Below are 13,390 nucleotides of genomic sequence, written 5' to 3'. Positions count from 1 at the left end.
AGCGAAAGATTATGCAACATTTTACTGATATCATACACTGACCATTGTTTTAATAGCAAAAGCTATGCTGCCATACCCAAGGTCGCCATGACTACATGAGCACACCATTGTTCAGAATTCAGATAAAAGCACAGTCAGCAATAAACCAGTGGAAACCAGAATTGATTAAAAGGATATATCACATTCCAATACACACAACCATCTCCAAATGCACCAAATCCGAATATATGTTGATGATTGACAACTAAGCATCCAACCAAATGCATTTGAGACCCATCCAAGCCAATCAGCACATTGCAGGGGTAGGGACAGATGGAGTCAGACTGACAACATTCTCCTTAAACATAGAGGTTCGGGAAGCCATTTTCCATCCAGGATCACTCTATACTTTTCACTTAACTACTCGCTATCCTTATTTGGTATTTTCATTTTTCCACTCTAATTCTTGAAGTTCGCGCAAGCTGTTTTGCTTTAAGCAAAGAAACGTCACCGTATTTTTGAAAGTTAAATCTATTGTAAACCATTAAGCCAATTATTTCTCTTAAACTCTTTTGCTGGCAAGGGCTTTTTGAGAAGACTTGATTTGTCACCACAAGAAGATCTTAGTCTCTGAATTATAATCAATAGTCACAATAAAAGATATTTATTTTGCATCCGAGAAGTGTAATTTAAATTCTACTGAGTTTTGAAGTGTATACGAGACTACACTTAAACCGCACGGTAGATTCCTACCGTGAGAAATACTGGAATGCAGAGATTTCTCTACTCACAAGAAATGGTGCTAGCTAATTTTCAAATCTTTCTCAGTCGTTGGGTAGAATTTACCGGCTCCTTTGTGGCGTGGGCAGGGCTGGAAAATACAAAAAGTTGTTCAAACGTCAATATAATAATCTTTATTTTCACAAGTAGGGTTACATTAACACTGCAATGAAGTTCCGGCGCCTATTCAGTTGCACAGAGGGAGAATTCAGACTGTCTAATTCACCTAACAGCACATCTTTTGGGACTAGTGGGAGGAAACCGGAGCACCCGGAGGAAACCCCCGCAGACACGGGGAGAACGTGCAGACTCCGCACAGGCAGTGACCCAAGCCGGGAATCGAACCTGAAAACCTGGAGCTGTGAAGCAACAGACTTCGGCCGGACAGGAAAATCCCATTTGGCAGGAGAAGCCATAAAATTCCACCCATTATTTTACCTAGATCGTTATTACCAAACTATTATATATCACGAAACAGAGAAAAAGGTCAATTTTACTGTAATATACTCCACCGCAGTTTTAAAATCCCTGGCGGTTACTGCTTCGAAGATGAACCGACTGCTAGATTACTAGATATTCCAGTAATAAAACATCCCTGAATTGTTCCCAGATTTCAGGAAGTTAATTTAAGAGCTCAGCATTATGCCATGACTACAAATCCTGAGGTTTTAAATAAATGTTGTTAGGTTATACCGTTGGTGCAGTATGTGGTTGCTTCCTTTTGTTTGAGCTGCTTCATATAACGGTTACATACTGAATTCAATTGCTTGCAGTTGTTAGTGTAATTGCTGCTGGAGAATTGCTCCTTTACAAAGGTACATTATTGAATACTGACTTCTCCCCTCGATGCATTTTTTTTTGCAGGATTGAATACACGGTGCAAAGTAAACATACTCCAGGAACAATGATCTGAATGATCTGCAGATCAAGATTGAAACGCGCTGGAAACTAAAAGAGGGGGGGGGGGGGGGGGGAACTCCTCCTGGATATCATACATAACGAGGAAATGGACGCGGGCAACAGCACTCTGGAAAAGTGCTGAATGAGACATTTTGGACTCATACAAACATTGCAGCACAGAGCTAGACCATGAAAGACACAATTTAAATTATTTTCTGCTGTAAACTTTACCGTAAAAACAAAATACTGCAGATGATGGAAATTTGAAATACAAACTGAACGTGCGGCAAATATTCAAATCTGACAAGGAGAGTCATATTAGATTTAATGTTAACTCTGTCTCTCTCTCCACAGATGTTGCTGTGTATTTTCAGCACTTTCTGCTTTTAATAACTTTTAAAATGCGCCTTTTCTATGCTTGCAGTACGCAATACAGTGGCACTGCATTCATAAATAATCTCGCTGAAAACTCTGAGGCTTTAATGGTACTCAAACCAATCATTTCAGCACTGTTACTTTGATGATTTGAAGTAAATTCAGCAGGAAGAGTTCTTGTATGCCCTGAATACTGAATGTGAACAGAGGGGCAGCTTCTAATTGTTTTGACATGTTGTTATCACCACGGAGAAAAAGGTTAGCAAAGCAGATGTCTGACTGCCACTTGTCTGATGCTCGCTGCAGTCACACAGTAAGACTATCCTATGTCCTTGGATCAGCAACGAGTATCCTTCAATTCAAAACTGGCACAAAACAGTAATCGAATGTGTTCCCATGGACTTCCTGCCATTGCTGATCCATTCTAAGCCTGATGCATTCCGTAATGTATGGGACCCTATCTTAAATTTGAACGCTCTACTTTATCTAACTTGCTCCTATTAGGCGGGCCATCTCCTCCTTGCACGATGGGTAGCTTGATGGCCTTTTAAATATGGTGGCAGAATATGATGGCAAGAGATGTACGATTCAGCCAACCCCGCCACGTGAAGCATCGGGAAATCCCCAATTGCATGACTAATTAGGGCAGCAGCGTGGCATGTTACGGCACAAAGTCCCATCAGCTTCCACGGTGGAAAAGAGTCCGCTTTCCCAACCCCGCCACAGGACTTAGGCCCGGAATGGAAAATTCAGCTCACTATCTTCAAAACACTAATATGGACAGTTGTGGCGGGCCAATTTATGTGACATGCACTTGATGTGTTGATCTTGCATTAATCATTAAGTATAATCCACCCTGTGTCACAGAGATAGTAAAGTTCTATCAAGCAGTGAATTAGTTAGGATTGAACAATAAACCATGCTGAAAATGTTTTGTAGAAATTATTTTGAGTTCAAATCTTTGCAGAGATTAGTCAGTGGAGAGAATCCTGTGATAATTTTAGGTTATTTTCCATTAAGCTTGTGGTATCGTGGCCCCTTTAAGGAGGCTTTCTCACCGGACATGTGACCTGCTTGGGGCCTATCGTGCGGGAGCATGCATACCCTGACCAATGTAGGAAAAGCACGGGGTCCTGGAGCAGCAATACAGGTAGTGTGGACCTGATAGCCGTAGAGTGAAGACCTGTTTGAGAGACCTATGTGCCTGTATAGTCAACCTTTCTGCTGATCTCAATAAACTCCTTTGGTTGGACAAGAAGCCTATTCAGTGTTGCCTCAAACCATGACAGAGCCAAACATATTAAAATTAATTTGCCAATCACATTCTGAAAGTTTATTAATGTCTTCCTGTGTTTTGTTGCCTTTTGCATTAACTTTTCCTCTTCCTTCAGCATCTGCATATCCATTAATTGTGTTTCTAATTCCAAAGTCTGAATTATTTGCACAAATAGAACATACAGTGCAGAAGGAGGCCATTTGGCCCATCGAGTCTGCACCGACCCACTTAAGCCCTCACTTCCACCCTATCCCCGGAACTCAATAACCCTCCTAATCCTTTTTGGTCACTAAGGGCAATTTATCATGGCCAATCCACCTAACCTGCACGTCTTTGGACTGTGGGAGGAAACCGGAGCACCCGGAGGAAACCCACATAGACACAGGGGGAACGTGCAGACTCCGCACAGTGACCTAGCAGGGAACCGAACCTGGGAGCCTGGCACTATGAAGCCACAGTGCTATCCACTTGTGCTACCGTGCTGCCCAAATTGTGATCAACTGCCATCCCAGCATGGATCATTTTGGGACCCCACTTTGCATTTCCTGCTGCAGTGAATAGCTACACTTTATACTTCAATTCTGCTGTCTGTCTTGCAGCCAGTTAGCTATCCATTCTGTTACTTGTCCCCTGTCTCCACCTCTAACCTCATTTATTAGTCTATTATATGGCATCTAATGAAAACCCTTTGGAAATCAAGATAAATTACATGTATTACTGTGTGTTTTGTGTGGACATTTAATGGCAATGCAGCTAATCAACGGTTTGGTTATTACAGACCCGTGTGGAGGGGTAGTGACTCCCCTATTCTCCCACTCCAGAGTTCACTGTAACAGGATTACTGTGTATTTAGAAAGAATTCTGATTCTGTAAGATCCCCACTAATTATGCTTTTTTGAAGTTGTAACAAGCTAGGTTTTCTTAGGTTAAATAAAGAATCATATTAGTTTATTGAAACTATGGGCGGGATTCTCTGGTTGCCGACACTGAAATCGTGTTCGGCGATTGGCCGGAGAATCCCTGTTTCCGACCAAATCGGGGGCAGCGCTGCTTTCGCGATGCTCCGCCCCCTCCAAAGCGCACGCTTTATTGACGGCCTCAGGACGTTGCCTGAGGCCCACCCCCGAGATGCTCTGCCCCCAACCGGCTGAATTCCCGATGACGTGGATCTCTCATGGTATTCCTTGTTGGGAACACGACGTGGCAGCTGCGGACTCAGTCCTGTGCCTCCACAGTCAGGGGAAAGCCGATCCGCAGGCAGAGGGGATTTTGGCAGGGGGTGGGCAACTGTTGTGGGGTGGTCCAGGGCTCGTGAGCTGGACAAAGGGGCGGCCATTATTTTGCAGGCCGGGTCCGCACGCGGCCGGTGCCACGTTGCATGGCGCGGTCGCTGTACTCCGCCGACGAGCACATGCACGGCCAAATTTTCGGTCGTAAAGTGTGAATCGTAAAATCCAGTCCTATATTTTAAAATTAATTTACGGGATATGGGCATTGTTAGAGCAGCATTTATTGCCTATCCCTAGTTACCCTTCAGAACGTGGTGGTGAGTTGTTTTCTTGAATCGCTGCAATCCTGGATGTGTAGGTACATCCACAGTGCTGATAGGGATGTTGCAGGATGGTGCACCAGCGACAGTGAAGGAACAGCAATATATTTCCAAGTCAGGCTGGTGAGTGACTTGGAGGGGAACCTCCAGGTGGTGGGGTTTCCAGGTAGCTACTGCTCTTGTCCTTCTAAATGTAAGTGGTCGTGGGTTTGGAAGATGCTTTCTAAGGAACCTTGGTGAGTTACTACAGTGCATCTTCAGGACGGTACACACAGCTGCTACTGTTCGTCGGTGGTGGAGGATTTGAACATTTGTGGAAGGAGGGGCAAGCAAGTGGGCTGCTTTGTCCTGGGTGGTGTCGAGCTGCACTGATCCAGGCAAGTGGAAAGTATTCCAATGCACTTCTGACTTGTGCGTTGTAGATTTTGGACAGGCTTTGTGGGGTCAGGAGGTGATTAATTGCCAAGGATTCCTAGCCTTTGACTTGACCTAGTAAGCACAGTGTTAATATGGCTAGTCCAGTTCAGTTTCTGATCAAGGGTAACCCCCAGGATGTTGATTGTGGGGGATTTAGCGACGGTAATGCCATTGAATGTCAAGGGGTGATGGTTAAATCCTCTCTTGTCGGAGATGGTCATTGCCTGGCACTTGTGTAACACAAATGTAGCTTGCCACTTGTCAGCCCAAGCCTGGAAATTGTCCAGGTCTTGCTGCATTTGGACATTGACTGCTTTATTACCTGAGGAGTTGTGAATGGTGCTGAACATTGTGCAGTCATCCGGAAACATCCCCACTTCTGACCTCATGATGGAAGGAAGGTCATTGAAACAGCTGAAGATGGTTGGGCCGAGGACACTACTCTGAGGGACTCCAGCAGTAATGTCCTGAAGCTGAGATGATTGACCTCCAACCACCACAACTATCTTCCTTTGTGCCAGTTATGACTCCAACCAGCGGAGAGTTTTCACCGATACCCATTGACTCCAGTTTAGCTAGGCTCCTTACACTCGGTCAAATGTTGCCTTGATGCCAAGGACAGTCATTCTCACCTCACCTCTGGCATTCAGCTCTTTTGTCCATGTTTGAACCAAGGCTATAATGAGGTCAGGAGCAGAATGACCCTGGTAGAACCCAAACTGTGAGCAGGTTATTGCTGAATAAGTGCCGCTTGATAGCATTGTTGATGACTCCTCCCTACATATTGCTGACGATGGAGAGTAGACTGCTAGGGCTGTAATTGTCTGCTGGAGTTGTATTTTTCTTGTGTACAAGACACATCTGGGCAATTTTCAACATTGCTGGGTAGATGCCAGTGTTGTAGCTGTGCTGTAACAGCTTGGCTAGGAATGCGGCAAGTTCTGGAGCACAAGTCTTCAGTACTATTGCCAGAATATTGTCAGGGCCCATAGCCTTTGCGGTATCCAGTGCCTTCAGCTGTTTCTTGATATCACATCGAGTGAATCATATTAGCTGAAGATTGACATCTGTGATGCAGGGGACCTCCGAAGGAGACGGAGATGGATCGTCCACTCGGCACTTCTGGCTGAAGTTGTTGTGTCTCAGCCTTGTCTTTTGCACATATGTGCTGGGCTCTTCCATCATTGAGGATATTTGTGGAACTTCCTCCTCCAGTAAGTTGTTTAATTGTCCACCACCATTCACAGCTGGATGTGGCAGAACTACAGAGCTTGGATCTGATGCGTTTGTTATGCTCTGTTGTTTAGCTATATTAATTATGTTGCTTGGCACACAATTACTCCTGTGTTGTAGCTTCACCAGGTTGACACCTCATTTTTCGGAATGCCTGATGTTGCTCCTGGCATGCTCTCCTGCACTCTACATTGAACCAGGATTGTTCCCCTGGCTTGGTGGTAATGGTAGAGTGGGGGATATCCCGAGCCATGAGGTTGCAGATTGTGGTTGAATACATTTCTGCTGCTGCTGATGGCCCACAGCACCTCATGAACATCCAATCTTGAGTTGCTAGATCTGTTCAAAGTCTACTGTGCTGCCCAATGTGAAGACATTTCCCAATATACTCGGTAAAAATCAACCACCATTTATACATCACATGCATTCGCCTGCACCCATGAACTCACACCAGCACCACTGGCAGAGTAAATGGTTAAACTTATAGAATTTTGTTCCGTTCATGAAAATTGAAACAGTAGTATAGGATTAGCTGCTTCTTGGTTGGTCTCGATGCGATGGTTCCATGTTGTGGCCATTTTGTTCAGCTGGCTTCCTGCATGCCATTGTATGGACTAGATTTCCACATTTTATTTTCTAAAAAAAGGTCTCAGTTCGCAGTTGGTTTCTCATGTCAGGATGGTTACTTTGCAAACTGGTGCAGCACCTTAGGGAGAGAGCACACAGCTTCGATAGCCTATGTTCAGTATAGCATTGTCTTTTGTTCTTTGCCTCCTACTTCATAAAGGGGTCCTTGAGATCCTTTCGGCATCTATTCCAGAGAAATTCTATCAGTTCATGTCTGCTGCAGTTGTTGTTTCAGAACAGGTGATTGTATTTTGAGTCTCATCTCAGAAACAGTTGTAAAGTCTCAGAATGGTTTGGATCGACATATGATGTGGTCTTTTACACTCCCTAGGGGGCTGAGATGCTGTCTTTACCCCATTTGGTGGAATGCAATATTGTGTGACAATGTGGACAGTCTTTGTCATTGTCGATAGAAAGTCACAGTTTAAAAACAAATCCAGCAAGAAAAAAGATACATTGGAAATATATCTCAGAAAAGCACATAATTGTAACATTAGCAAAGGAATTCTTAGTCTGACCAAATATCAAGCTATTTAATGGTGCTCATAATCTTAAAATTATTGTTATTATTGCCTCGATGTTCCGCTACTTTTATTACTCTTATCTGGTTCTTAACTTTAAATGGTTTAGAGATAAACTTAAATCCAAATGAAGGAAAATAGCTTAGCATATACTGTATACAGTGAACTGTGCACACCAAGAAGATTCAAGGTTTGATTCATGCTCTGTTGCAATATGGTTTATCACAGCTGAGGTGTGGCGTTTGAGCAGGATACGATTTTAGATCTTGTACTCACATAATCCAGGCAGTGCAATAAGAGGAACTTTGCTGATAATCTAAGACTTCCTTTGTTGTTGGAGCACAAACTTTCAGAACAATGAGCTTGAGGTCCTGCAAGAGATGTGGGTAAGGAGGGACACCCTATTTAGAGGGTGGGACTAGAGGCCATGGTTGCAGCCAACTGGAAGGAGATTGCATTGATTGTTTGCAGGCAGCAGTTCAACCTCGGGTAAAAACGTAAAGACCTAATGATATAAAAGAGAATGAAATTTGACTACAGCTTCCAAGAATGCATTCTATAGGCAAAATTTGATCTGGCGATGGGAGTGTCTGTAGAAACAGAAGGAAAGGTAAGTCCCTGTAATTTTTCAGGGGTGGGAAGATCGAAGAGAGCTTTCTGACCCAGAAGCCATTTTAGGCTCCCTAGATGTTAATTAAGTGCTACTTGTGGGCCCCACCTACCGCCGCTAGTATACTACCAGTGGCTGGGCAGTCAAAGGCACCCCATTTCAATCCCTATAAAGAGTGTTCCTTAATGGGGAGGCCTGTAACTGAGAGCACAAGAGAAAGACACAGTGGAGCAGGTGTCAACTACAAGTGCATGACATTCCGGACCACTTCCACGGGCAGCACGGTAGTACAGTGGGTAGCACTGTGGCTTCACAGTGCCACTTTCCCTGGTTCGATTCCCGGCTTGGGCCACTGTCTGTGCGGAGTCTGCACGTTCTCCCTGCGTCTGCATGGGTTTCATCTGGGTGCTCTGGTTTCCTCCTACTAGTCCCGAAAGACGTGCTGTTAGGTAATTTGGACATTCTGAAATCTCCCTCTGTGTACCCAAACAGGTGCCGGAATGTGGCAACTAGGGGCTTTTCACAGTAACGTCATTGCAATGTAAGCCTACTTGTGACAAAAAAGATTATTATTATCTCTTGCTCGGGACACATAGCACACCTTCCTGCAAACTATCTCCTGTTACTGCTCATTCTGAAGGAGTGTAGAGGAGTGGCACGGTGGCCCAGTGGTTAGCACTGCTGTCTCACAGCACCAAGGACCCAGGTTCAATTCTAGCCTTGGCTGACTGTGTGGAGTTTGCACCTTCTCCCAGTGTTTCCTCCAGGTGCTCTGGTTTGCTCCCACAGTCCAAAGATGTGCAAGTTAGGTGGATTGGCCATGAAATTGTCCGTTATTTTCCAAAGGTTAGGTGGGTTACGGGGATAGGCTTGGGGAGTGGGCCTAGTAGATTGCTCTTTCAGAGGGTCGGATTTAGACCTGATCTGCTCTGTAGAGGTTCTATGATTCACTTATTCTAATTTCCTCTCTTCCACTTTCTGTGTCCCTTTCTCCTTCTCTGTATTCACAGAACGTCTTGGATTTTTGCCATAGCTATAAACAACTTATCTCTCCTTCCCTGGGCAACTAAACTCCTCACAGCCCAGCCCTTCGGGATCATTACAGATGATTCAATGCGCCTAATAAAATAATTGTGTAAAAGCAACAAATCAACAAGAATTGGTCATGGTATAAATAAATTACAAAACATCTATTTAGGGATATAATACACATTTTCACTGCTTCTCTTACAGAAAATATATTGTTACTGGCTGTTTTCCTGTATAAATGCAAAACGATATCTGGTTCAGTCTCTACTTGTTCCTCGTTAAACTATATATCCAAGGGAAACAAATCTCTCTTTGAGTAACACAAGTAATACATTTCACATAGGCACTTAGTTGCTAGCAAATCAAGTAACTTTATTTCCATTGGGCAAAGGAAGATATTGACGCTTTTTCTTTTTCTGCTTTGAATAGATCTATTGAACAATTATAAACAACTGTCGAGCACCATATCTCTGTGTAATATTGATTTTGGAAGCCAGTTACTGCAGCTGTATACACTGAAAACCACTCACTGATTAGTTCTTGAGTTTATATTGTGCAACATTGACAATTGTAGCACAGAAGAATCCTGGGAGAATAGACAACTTTGAACAGTTGACTGGAAGAGCAATGTGTGTTGTGGATTCATGATTGTTCCTAGTTGGAACAAGGTCACTTAGACTGATCGCATGACGTATTAATGACATCATTGGCCAGTTGGGCAGGCAAACAGACAGTCTACCTTTGGAGCCTGTTGAGTAAACTCCTTTCCAATAAAGCTCTTGGGTGGGATTCTCCGACCCGCCGCCAGGGCTGGAGAATCGCAGGGGGGTGGCGTGAATCCAACACTGCCTGCACCACCTGCTGCCATTGCTTGTTTGGTCCGCGCTTGCAAACGCCTTTGATCAATATTATGTCCAGCATGTTCCCTGTTCGGAAATGGCTGCACGCATCTCTGACCCTATTCTTGAGCACTGAGGCCATGCAGCACCTGAAAAAAAGTACCACTGCAGAGCCCCATTTTTTGCCCACAGTTTATGATTTCCTCCTACGAACAGTCTGACACAGATTGCGATTATGCCAAACACTTTCATGGAAGTTAGAAGAACTTCAACTCATGTAGTATTAAATACAGTTTAGCACCAAGCTAAAATTAGCATCAAGCCACTAAGATGAAAGGGCTGTTTTAAGTCTTTGAGTAACACCATATTTCAGTTATAGGAAAGAATGATATTCCCCAGATAACCTGCTTTGTTTCAATGTGCAATTTACCAACAAGGCGTTTGATGTACTCACATGGGGTGTGCTTGGTTGTATTATATATTCTAGTAGTCCTGCTTTCTCAACTAAGGAATGCAAAACACAACATTAATCTTTAATTCATCCATGCCCAAGTGTGTTTTCTAAAAAAAACTAACATGAAAAGAATATCTTACTTTGAAATAAATGACTATTATTTTCAGCTTTTTCACTTCTTAGTTCCTTGGATAATGCAAATCCTGAAATAAAAATATTCCACACGGCAAATCTTTGTGCAATGCATTATGTTGGTGGGAAATATTCCAACCACAAGGACATAACTGAAAACTTGAAAATGCATTTGAAGGCATGCAGTCGAGATCCCTGAGTAACAGGCTAGGGGATAATGATCTCTTTGACTAACACTGTTACAGAATAAATCACTGGGAAAATGATATACATATCTAGAATTAGGTCATCATGATCCAGCAGCAGGAATCAGATTCCTATCTGCAGTTAAGGGGAAGACATTGCACTTAATCATTTGATTGCTGAGTTTTTAAGGCAAATGTTTTATCGCTGAACAGATCATGTGGGAATAACTTACTGCACTCTTGTTCTGACAGGAAGATGATTTAAATTAACTAGCATTGTAACTTGCTGCTGTCAAATGATGCTCACTGACATAGAAACTTTCCTAAAACTCAAGGTCACACCAAATGGGCTTTTCAGCAACACAGTTATAAAAAACCATGAATCTGTTGGTGCGTTTTTCAGAAGGTATAAAATAATTCCAGTAGGCCCAAACAAAGCTTGATGTAGCATGTAACGCGGATTGAAAATAATTCAGCTTTCCATTTTTGCAGCATGGCAGAAACAATCATGGGCAAGGTATTTGTGTAATGGGACTCACTTCATTAATACAAATGAAATATCATGTCATATCGAAATTGACTTGGAAACAACATGTAGGCTGGAATTTTACCGGGCCATTCAGAGTGAGTTTGGAGGTAGTGTGGGGGTGGGGGGTGCGGGGCAGGGGTGTGCCTAATATGGCAGCTGAGCGCATTTGACTGGAAATCTGACATCTTGATGTCGCTTCCGGATTGTTTTTAGAGAAACCCCAAGGAGGGAGATCTGTGGAAAATGAGGCAACAGGTAACCCGTTATGGGCAGTTGAAAGGCCAATTAACTGGCAAGGAGATGGGAGTTTAGTGTTGGCTCTCTCAAGAAGTCTTGGGGAGAGCCAACATACAGTGGTAGGAATGGTCACAATGTACAGAGGGAACTGTCAGACTACAGCAGAAATGGGGGTGAGACACCAGGACTCTTTGGACAGGTTGCCAGTATCATTTAGGCAGAGCAGTGGGAAGATAGGGGTTGGTGTAAGATACCAGGACCGTGTGGACAAGTTGCCAGTGTTATTAAGGTGTGGGGGGGGGGGGGGGGGGGGGGGGGGGGGGGGTGGGGGGGGGGGGGGGGGGGGGGGGGGGGGGGGGGGGTGATGGGAGGGAAAAAGAAGACAACATGATGTGGGGAGAAGTTGCCAGTGTCATTAAGCTAGAGTGGGCATGTAGGGCAGTGGGTAAAGCACCAGGCAGTGGGGACATAGCAACAGGCCCACCTCCAACTAGGTTAACGCCAGTGTAATTATATGTAAGTATCAGTGGGATAAGGCCCTCTAGTTGTCATTAATTGACCATTCATAATTGCCCTTGAGCTGAGTGGTTTGCTCAAGGGGGTAGTTAATTACATTGCTGTGGATCTGGAGTCAGATATCCCAGTGGTACTCTCAGCGAAAGCTGCACCTCTCCAGGGGGCAGTCACTGACGCCTGTGCCATGCTGCAACATGAGCTGAGGCCTGTGCAGTTCGGTCAGTACCCAATGATATTGGTACCCTCTGCTTTTTCACATGTGTGGGATCTCTCAATCTGCAGTCCATCAGTACATTTAGGAGGTAACCAATGTTATGGCCAAGAGGGCTGGCCACATCTGACAGTCAGACGGAGAGGTACATCAGCTTTGGGGGCATTTCTGCATTCCCCCAGATCCGAGGTGATTCTGCAGACCAGCCAGCGGGCTTCATCAACTAGAAAGGCATCCATTCCATCAATGTCCAACTGGTCCCCAAACAGCAAACTCAGATCCTTCAGGAATCTACATTTTTCCCGGGAAGCACTTGGGCAGCCCACGTGTCGCTGCTTTTCCAACCTCCTGTGTGATTTCAGGGATGGATATTGAGAGATGGGTTACCTACTGAGGACAAGGTGACTATGAGGAACACCCACACGGATGCAGAGGAGAGGTAGACTAACCTGGTGCGACAGAGAGATATTGAACAATGAAGATATCGCAGATGGCGATGCCTCCTCTAACAATGAGAATGTGGAGGAGCCAGCTGACCAGGTGATACAGGATGAGGGATCCCTTGGATAAGGAGCCTTGATATACATGCAAGGAAGGCTCAGAACACCCTAATACAGAGCACTTTATGTGATCCTTTTGCCCTTTCAGAAAGATTCCAATAAAGTTTTACCTTTAACCATTCCTGTCCTGGCTTTATTTTGCACGAGATTGTCCAGTGCTCAGGAGCGTTCAGCTGTTGCTTACAGAGCAACTTTGGCAAATGCCTGTGCCCTGTTTGGCTCATGGAAGAAGAGTGGTGCATCGGTGTGGGAAGTCTCATGAAGAGCAAGTTTAAAGACTAAAATTGAAAATGGACAAAACAAAATTCATGATATAGGAGATTGTGAGTATGGTTTTCTGGTAAAAACGCATCTTTCTGCTATTCTGTGCAATGTACACATTTCTAAACTTTTATATTTTAATTGCATTTTCACTTCCTCGCTGCTTACTC

The 13,390-nt window shown here is 44.2% G+C and overlaps 1 long non-coding RNA gene across 1 annotated transcript; it reads right to left on the bottom strand.

Moving 5' to 3' along the window:
* Positions 1-642: 642 nt before the first annotated feature.
* On the bottom strand, positions 643-13,163 carry LOC119962584. Its single transcript, XR_005459917.1, has 4 exons — positions 13,070-13,163; positions 10,590-10,639; positions 7,934-8,162; positions 643-850 (listed from the first exon to the last, which is right to left on the bottom strand). It is a non-coding gene; the product is annotated as an uncharacterized LOC119962584 (long non-coding RNA).
* Between the last annotated feature and the right edge of the window lie 227 nt (positions 13,164-13,390).

This window comes from Scyliorhinus canicula, chromosome 1, assembly GCF_902713615.1.
Source record: "Scyliorhinus canicula chromosome 1, sScyCan1.1, whole genome shotgun sequence".
Taxonomy (NCBI): Eukaryota; Metazoa; Chordata; class Chondrichthyes; order Carcharhiniformes; family Scyliorhinidae; genus Scyliorhinus; species Scyliorhinus canicula.
Note: the sequence above shows the minus strand (reverse complement) of the source record. Positions and strands in the feature narration are given on the sequence as shown.